The sequence below is a fragment of the Eptatretus burgeri genome, chromosome 16 (assembly GCF_056783735.1).
Source record: "Eptatretus burgeri isolate ZD-2024b chromosome 16, Ebu_testis_v1, whole genome shotgun sequence".
NCBI classification, from domain to species: domain Eukaryota; kingdom Metazoa; phylum Chordata; class Myxini; order Myxiniformes; family Myxinidae; genus Eptatretus; species Eptatretus burgeri.
The window spans coordinates 14,084,910-14,094,350 of record NC_140976.1 but is presented as its reverse complement, the minus strand read 5'-3'; the positions used below and the strand labels follow the sequence as shown (position 1 = coordinate 14,094,350).

General features: G+C 46.9%; 1 long non-coding RNA gene across 1 annotated transcript; it reads right to left on the bottom strand.

Moving 5' to 3' along the window:
- Nucleotides 1-3,623: 3,623 nt before the first annotated feature.
- LOC147010560 (uncharacterized) lies at nt 3,624-8,025 on the bottom strand. The gene is made up of 3 exons (XR_015052193.1): nt 7,936-8,025; nt 3,866-4,047; nt 3,624-3,754 (listed from the first exon to the last, which is right to left on the bottom strand). It is a non-coding gene; the product is annotated as an uncharacterized LOC147010560 (long non-coding RNA).
- Nucleotides 8,026-9,441: the final 1,416 nt, after the last annotated feature.

Here is a 9,441-nt window from a genome sequence, read left to right as displayed (position 1 = left end):
AACCATTCCCCTTCTACCTTTAAGTGTGTGTTTGATTCCATGGAAACCTGGAATGGATTCGTACAAATACCTGGCTGTCGCAGGGGGTCGATGCAGCACAATTTGAAGCAATAACAAACATAAACTTCTTTCCTTCACGTTTTTGCGTTTTTTCCCCCCATTTATCATCTTGGAGACTGAAATCGTGATTCCGCATCGAGGAAAGCTCAGCATCTACTCTTCTGGGTGGTATTTATGGCAAATGTCATGTTTTTCGTTTTTAATATTATTTACAAAACATTTTTTATCAGCTCTCGTTTACTGTTCGCCGAACTTGGTCCATCATGAAACTTGTCCAAAGAAGAGGAGTCAGAAGGCAATGGCTGTAAAGCATATTTACACACGGCCAAACTGTTTGGCATCTTGTGCTTAAATATCTTATTTTCATTTCATGTTAATGCAAAAAGAAAACCTCTCATCGTTTTTTTTATATAATATTTCCTTATAAGTTTTGCTGTGGACTGGTTCCATTTGTTTGTTTGTTTTTAATGTTATTCACATCATTCACTATAATATAATATAAATATGTATAATGTATATGTATATGCTGGGATTGCAGCAACTGCTTGTCTGTTGAAAGATAAGAGTTTGCACAATAGACATTCCAGTTCAATCAAAGGTTGTGTGCTTTGTAATTATGTTGTGGGTTCTGGGGAGGATGGGGAGAGTAGGGGGAGGTGGGGGTGATATGAAAGGAATTGGCACCAACGTTCACAGTGTGCATATTCCACCAAAAAAAAACCCCAGCACTATCCACTATTTTGAATTATTAAAACACTATCCAGCTTAAAATGCAAATCGAACTTACAAATAATTCAGTTTAAAACTCAGGCTCAATCAAATCCACCACGCAGATCATTTAACAGCTAACAGCACAGTCTGTCTCATTTGCAATAACAACAGCAGCAGCAGCAGCCCCCCTATCATTATCTTTCTGAAAAATTTCTGGTCTCCACTGACCAATCAATGTCCCTGCCTTCAGGCAGGTGTTTTGCCTTTAAATCCCCCCTCGAAAGTTCCTGACAATACCACCCCAAAAGCAGCACAAATTTGCAGCTAAACAGCACCCGAGTTGGTTCGGTTCCAGCAAGGACCGAGCTGTTAGGGTTAGCACTCGGGATGGCCTGAATGGCACTTGCATGCAGATGCTATGTAAGAGGTTTGAATTTCGAGTCACCTCCTGGAAATTCAAGCTAAATTTACAACTTTATTCCTAAACCCCAAAGAGAGGATCTCAAAAAGATTTAACCTGAAAACAAACAAACCAAACACAAACAGCTTTCACTATTAATTCAAGTATCAAAACATCAATAAATAGAACGGCACTCGGTAGAGTGCATACCTCCACCTGGCTGAACAGTTTACGTTTTGTATCCCGCTGATGGGTCGGATCTGCATCAGGACTTGAACCAAAATCTAATTGGCGTGTTCTCGTTACCTTACCAACTCATCCACCATGTTTTGTCAAAATCAAGAGATCATGCGACATTTCGTTTTTGGCCCTATCTCTCAATGGTGAAGAATCACGGAAAACATTAAAAAGTTCTTGTATCCAAATCTGGATCCGGATCTTCACCAAAATCTAACCAGTTCATCCTTGTCACACACTCAACCTGCCCACCAAATTTCGGCCGGATCCATCAACAACTTTTTTAGATATCGTGTTCACAGACCAACATACACGCAAACAGACAGATGAAAACACAACCTTCATCCACCTCCAGAGGCAGAGCTAAATGCGAAGTAGTTCATAGCAATAGTTTGAAATCCCACACGTGGTACAGGCCATTTCCCTAGCTCTAACCCAGCCACCATTTTCCTCGCTATGCTGTACGGGCCACAGTTTGATGGAGTACTGCTCTTCACTCTGGGCAGGCGCCCCTGCCTCACACCTTCCTCAGCTTGACAGCGTGAAAACCAACACCTTCAAAATCATTGGAATCTCCCACGATGAAGCTGCGTCTATGGGCCTATTACTTCGCCATCGCAGGCAGATCGGTGGTCTCTCTGTCTTCTACCACCTCCTTCATGGTCTTGCATGCTTTGCTCTTTCCGTGCCTTGCCCCCCTTTTCCCCCACCACGTTTCTGCAGGACACACAAGGGACACCAGCAACTCACTTCTAGTAAAACTACCTCAATCCAGAATCACTGCTCACCTCTCTTCACTCATTCATTCCTCTTTTTCCTCTTCCAGACAGCTGTTCAACACCATCTCAGATCATCCCGTATCCACAACTATGATCTTTTATACCCACAATAACCCCCACCCACCCCCAAGCCCACCTCTTTACAAATTTCCGGTTTTTCTTTCTGTTAGAGAGATTATTTCTGTATCCATGTTGTCCTCATTTGTGTCCTCCCCATATTTTGTCCCTCAACCTCGCTGTTGGTGTGTTTTCCCTCCCTCCCCCCCCCCCTTCTCTCTTTCTTCTGTTCCTCTTTTTTCTTTTACGTCCTGATCTGTTCTATATGTTGCAACTCCTCCATGAACCTCGACATTGTAAACAAAAAAAAGACAGTTGCAAGTTGGCAAATGACTGGAGTGGCATGATGTAACGTTTCTCCCCTCGAGCTCACTTCCTTCCCTGGTCTCACTGTCAGCCTGTGGCATAAACTTGCATCAATCAGGATCCTCGTCCAAGGAGAAAGGGAGAGAGAGGGGGAGAGAGGGGGAGAGAGGGGGAGAGAGGGGGAGAGAGGGGGAGAGAGGGGGAGAGAGGGGGGAGGGGGGAGAGGGGGGAGAGGGGGAGAGAGGGGGAGAGAGGGGGAGAGGGGGGAGAGGGGGAGAGAGGGGTAGAGAGGGGGAGAGAGGGGGAGAGGGGGAGAGGGGGAGAGAGGGGAGAGAGGGGGGAGAGGGGGGAGAGGGGGAGAGAGGGGGAGAGAGAGAGAGAGAGAGAGAGAGAGAGAGAGAGAGAGAGAGAGAGAGAGAGAGAGAGAGAGAGAGAGAGAGAGAGAGAGAGAGAGAGAGAGAGAGAGAGAGAGAGAGAGACAGACAAATGAAAGGAAATCATTACTCACGTCCTCACTCTCACATCTCCCAGCATCCTCCTTTTTCTTTCCGCTCACCATCATTTACACAAGGGTTGTAAACGTTACTGTCCTCGAAGCCACAGTCCGTGGGTGACGTGTTAACAGCATGTTTTAGTGATGGCAGACAGCAATGTGCAACTTACACCGTCAAGGTTGCTCTTTGAACATTGCGCTTATTTTGTCTAGAGCTACCTTTCTGAGCCAATCCATCTCGATTGCCTGATTAGTTCAAAGACCAGTTTGATTGGGTTATCATTCAACAAAACGGTTGCAGCAGTGTCACAAAATAACTTTCAATCAACTTCCTTAACCACCCACATCATGAAGTACAAACAGGGGCTCAACCTTTAAGTAGGTCCAATTGTGACGTCCCTACAATACGGTGTTACAGTGCAATTGATTTCTTGGAAATAATGATCTTTTTCAAATTGTTTTTCAGGTTAAATTTTGCTCTTACAATGGGGATATGAGCAGCTTTTCGCTCCTCTGGCCACTGTAAATGTAGGTACAGGTACATGAATCCCACTTGAGCCAAGCTTGGCTGTATCCGATTGCAAATGCAGATCCTAATAAGGTTATTAATTCACCAAGCTCCCTCGAAAAACAAAACAACCTGGACATCTGTGCTCACGTGTTCTGTGTTCCACTCAAATCCTCTTTAATGCTCTCGGAGTATAACAACAGCTGCGAGCAAAACAAGAAAACACATCACAACGGTTAATTATTTAACAAATGCTTTTTCAATAACCTTTTCTTATCCATCAAGTTTCTTTCAATGGAAAGGCAATGAAACACCTTTTTCACTCTCAATTGTTCGATGTTTTGTAGATCAGTCTCATCTGACACCTGGCTCCTGATGTAGGCTAGCCCAGGCTCATAATCCCATATGATGTATGGGTTCGTCCATTGCCTACTAATGAAGCGGTCTGGTCCTTCTCGGAGGTTCCTTAAGACACTCGGTCGCAGCAACTTCTGCACTGTAAGCAAGTTGACCAAATAATTCACACGGTTCATGCGCGAACGGCCTTCTTCGGATACGAAAGTCAACCGGCATCAATGTCCTAGCAATTCATACTGAAGTACATCAATCTCCAGCAATGTATTTGTCCCGAGTGAGATGTATGTACAAGCTCCTCCATGAGCTTAAGATCACTGTAAGAAAAATAAAAACATTTTTAACTGGCTTCCATTTTGCGAGACGTATTCTAAAACTTGATCATTGCATCGTTCATAGACTCTGTCGAAATTTTGATTTGCAAAAATAAAAACAAATTATAATAAATTATAATAAATTATAATAAATGGTGTCAGGTCAGGTTCGATCTGTGACCTGCTACAGGTACCATGTAAACCTGTACTAACCTGTTCCATGGTCGGGTTGTCGGCGACTAAACCGTCTCCCCCACCAGGTTTTCTGGTGAGGAGGGTGTTTGGATATGGACACCCAGCAGGATTAAAAACAAAACCTGTCAAAGGGCGGAGGAGCTCCTTGTGAGCCAACGGCCATCCATATCTAGTGCCCAACTGTGTCTGCGGACGTCCTCCTGCAGTTGGGTTACTTCTTATTAGGAGGTTGGTGGCAGGATTTGCACTCCAGCCACCGTAAAACGCTTCATTCCGCAAAACGCAAAAACGCAAAAAAATCTGAAAACCCACTCCGTGGGAGTACCTCCTGTGCAGCTTCCCTTCGCAGGGCAGCTCACCGGATGATGGGATTGGGGCAAAGCCTTCGGGACCCCCAATCTTTGATAGGAGAAACCACGGGGTAACATCCCTGGGTCAGATTGCGGGAGAGTGTGTCGGAGTGGTGCTGAGGTGTCGTCCACCAGACGGCGGTCTCCTTGGGTTAACCTGAGGCGGTCCTTCGGGTGGGTGCCTGGAATGTCCCTATCCCTAAGAGAGGATGATCACCTGTCTCTGTTATCATCTGAGCTCAAGCGTTTGGACATCGGGATTGCAGCTCTCTCTGAGGTTCGGAGACCGGATTGCGGCGAGATAATGGTGGGTGGTTACACCTACTATTGGTCTGGTCGCTCTGATGGTTACCACCATACCCAAGGAGTTGCTGTAGCTGTGTCCAATAAGCTGACCCCAATGATAATTGAGGTAACACCGGTCAACGAGCGTATTATGAGATTAAGGATTCGTCACTCCTTAGGTGTCATTTCCCTGGTCTCTATTTATGCTCCGACTGAGGCGAGTGATCTTATCGTGAAGGACACATTCTACGCCACACTCGAGTCTGTGGTTGATCAGTGCCCCAGACGAGATACACTTCTAGTCTTGGGGGATTTCAATGCATCGACTGGAACTGATAGGGATGGTTATGAGGTGTGTGTTGGTCCCCATGGGTCAGGAACTATGAACCAGAATAGCACTAAGTTCCTTGACTTTGCAAGAAGTCATGGACTTAGGGTGGCTGGTTCATGGTTTCAGCGCCCGCAAGCTCATCGCTGGACTTGGTATTCCAACGCTGGCGGTGTGGCAAAGGAGATTGACCATGTCCTCATTGACGGTCGTTGGAGGATGATCCAGAACTGCAGGGTCTACCGGAGTGCTCAGTTCCTCAATACTGACCACAGGCTTGTTGTAGCAACTCTAAAGCTGCACCTTAAATCCTGGAGAATGGTACCATCCCAGCCTAGGCTGGATGTTGCCAAGCTCAGGGATGAGAGAGTAGCTGAGGAGTTTGCGAACAGGCTGAGTGGACACTTGGGGGTCTGGGTGCTTTGGGGGGTCCTGAAGAGTTGTGGAGCACCTTCAAGACCACCGTCCTTGATGTTGCCGGTGGATGCCTTGGAGTTCACCGCAGGGCAAAGAACAATTTTGTCTCTCAAGGGACACTGGATACCATTGACCATAGTCGCAGGGCCAGGCTGAATGGCAGAGCTGAGCTGTTCAGGGAGCTGAGGCGTAAAACTGTACGTGCACTGAGGGTGGACAAGGAGGCCTATGTGCGAGGAATCTGTGAGGGGGTAGAGCATCACCTGTGGACAGGTGATTCTCGTCCCGCTTACAGGGGAATTCGCGCATTACGTTCATCCAAGCCCATCCCTCGGAGCACTGCAGTTCGAGCAGAGAGTGGTAGGCTCTTGACAGAGGAGTCTGAAGTGAAGGCCCGCTGGGCCGGTTACTTCGAGCGGTTGTACCAGGCTGATCCCCCAGCTGTCGAGTTGGACGTCAAGGGTGTTACAATCCCTGTTGCTGACCCTCAAATCAACTGTGGTCCACCATCGCTTGTGGAAACACGGGCTGTGATGAACCAGTTGAAACGGGGCAAAGCTCCAGGGATCTGTGGCATTCATGCCGAACTTCTCAAGGCTGGTGGAAATGCTGCACTCGCGTCGTTGCATGCAGTTTTGTGCTCTGCCTGGAACACAGGCATCATCCCAACTGACTGGAAGAGGGGCCTTGTTGTCCCTCTCTGGAAAGGGAAGGGTGATCGCCAAGACTGCAACAACTACCGAGGGGTGACGCTGCTCTCAGTGCCGGGCAAGGTCTTTGCTCGGATAATTCTTGATAGGGTTCGCCACCATCTGCTTGAGCACCAGCGTCCAGAGCAGTCAGGCTTTACACCAAAGAGGTCAACGATTGACCGTATCCTTGCACTTCGTGTCCTCACCGAACGCAGACGAGAGTTTCGGCAGGGGCTGCTTGCAGCCTATGTTGATCTCTGTAAAGCGTTCGATTCAGTGAATCGGGATGTCCTCTGGAGGATTCTTGGTCTTCGTGGGGTGCCACCAAAACTGATCGATCTGATGTCTGAACTCTACTCTGGTACTGAGAGTGCTGTGAAGTGTGGTGGTACCATCTCTGACTTATTTCCAGTTGTTACTGGAGTTCGTCAGGGGTGTGTACTTGCCCCACACTTTTCAGCACTTGTATGGACTGGATTTTTGGGAGGATGTCGGAGAGATCAAGTTGCGGTGCATCGTTTGGCAATGTCAAGATCTCGGACCTTGATTTTGCAGATGATGCAGTCATCTTTGCGGAGACTTTAGACATCCTCTTGGGGGCCCTCGAGGTGCTGAATGAGGAGTCGGAGCCGTTGGGATTACGGATTTCTTGGGTCAAAACAAAGATCCAGGCTTTCGGTGACATCTTGGATGCTGCTGTCCTGTCTGTGTCTGTTTGTGGTGAGGATGTTGAGGTCGTGGATAGATTCACTTACCTTGGCAGTGATATTCATGTCTCCGCAGGTTGTGAGCCGGAGGTCAATGACGTCTGGGTCGGGCCTGGGGAGTCATGGATTCACTGGATCATGGGGTGTGGCGCTGCCGGTACCTGTGCGGGAGGACGAAAGTCCGAGTCTTCAGGTCCTTAGTACTTCCAGTCTTGCTCTATGGGTGCGAGACTTGGACTTTGACCAAGGATCTGAGACGGAGACTTAATTCCTTTGGTACCAGGTCTCTTCGGAGAATCCTTGGCTATCGCTGGTCGGATTTTGTGTCCAACGAGCGGTTGCTGAGAGAGACTCGGATGAGATTTGTTACCTGCATAGTCCGTGAGCGTCAGCTGCGGCTGTATGGACATGTGGCTCGTTTTCCTGACGCTGATCCTGCTCACCAGATTCTCTCAGCGAGGGAGTCTCATGAGTGGAGGAGGCCAGTGGGCCGACCACGTGCCTCATGGTTGCAGCAGGTTGACCATCATCTCAAGGAGATGGGGATGGGCCTGGCATCTGCCTGGGGGATGGCCAGACGGAGGCCCCTGGAGTACCGGCGGAAAGTGGACGCAGCGACGCGCTGTTCTGGCACATGCTCCCATACCTGACCTGACCTGACCTTCGTACTTTTGGAAAAGATTTAATGAGCTTAATATGACTATTTCAAGACGATACTGAAATTTTTTTGAAAGCCACCCACTTGTGCTGAGTCCATGGATTTGGCATCCTTCGATTCCACATGTAGGACTGTATTCAATTATGCATCTTGTGCAGATCTCATAATTGTCTGCTTCTGGGGGGGGGGGGGGGGACAAGCAATTCTGTGAATAAATTCGTGTACTCAATAAAATCTGAAGCAGAGTCTGTTCCATCTTACCTTATTTTCATTTTTGCACCTTTTTGTTTTTTTTAATAGTTTCTCAAGCTCAAGGTGGAGCTTTACTTACTGCAGAACTATGTTACTTCAATAAAAAGGGCATTTAGGGGACAGCAATGTACTTTTGCATTGATAATGGACAATGCAAGCCATCAATTTACTTTCATGAGAATTGACAAAGAAAGCGAGGAGAAAGAGATTGTATTTTTAAGCTTGAAAAGAAAGCAGGATGTCGCAAAAGGACGCGACGCATTTCGAGATGAAGAATTTCTGTCATGGAGTGATTGAGTTAAATATTTCAAAAACGTTTGTAAAATGAAAAAGATGTAAGTTGTCTTTTTTTAATGAGTGCTTGTGCACTCGCTTTTGAAAATACAATCTACTGGACCGGCTGGGTTTTTAGATCCTCCTGGAGGATCTCTGTCTTACTCACGTTGCTGTTCTTCATCTTCTTCTTGTGGACTTTTTTTGTCTCACAACCGAAAGTTTTCATCGGATCTTCGTGAAACTTGCCATGTATATGCAGAAAGCCCACGCGCAGGCAGTAACCATCTCTGATTTTGGAAATTCTTCCTAGAAAAAAAGTTGATGTCATAATATCGCTGCTAATGGAAATCGCCTATACCATTATCTCCGAAACTAGGCAAGCTGTTTGAATTTTGTTTGCGGGAATCAAGCCGGGCATTACACAGATAATTTATCACAAACCTGATACATCACAATGACGTCATATTCGTTTTTATGATGTCATCATTAAGAGGACGAGGATTTTAGCTCATTTGAGCGTGTTAAGGATAAGTATGTGTTCGCCCTTGCACATTTGATGGAGACTTATTGCGCTCATGCTGAACTGTTGCTTCAAACGGCGCACTGACTTACAGGGGGGGAGGGGTGCATCCATTGCTCGTCGCACATTTTCACGTTTTCTGGCATTCAGACGGTTCACGACCTCCTTGTTGGCATTTTAGGCGAACTGTTTCATGGAAGTTTGACATGCATCTGTTAGTCATCTTTCCTTGCTGGAGCTTTGCGAAACTTCAAAATGTCTCTGGGAAATACTGGTTGTGCAAAAATTGCAGTTTCCCTTTTCAGAATACTGAACAATAAATGCTGACTGCTCATCTCTGTCTACGCTTCCATCCTCGATTTTCCATTTCTGAGTGAGATTCCGGAGCTTCTCTCACAACCTGGAAACCGTTTTTACAGCCATTTTTCCCTGCTGTGCAGGGGTTTGGCTTTTTCTTGAGGCAATGTTTTTTATGGCCGGATGCCCTTCCTGACGCCAACCCTGGTCGCCTCTTACGACACACAGGGATATGGTACACCTAT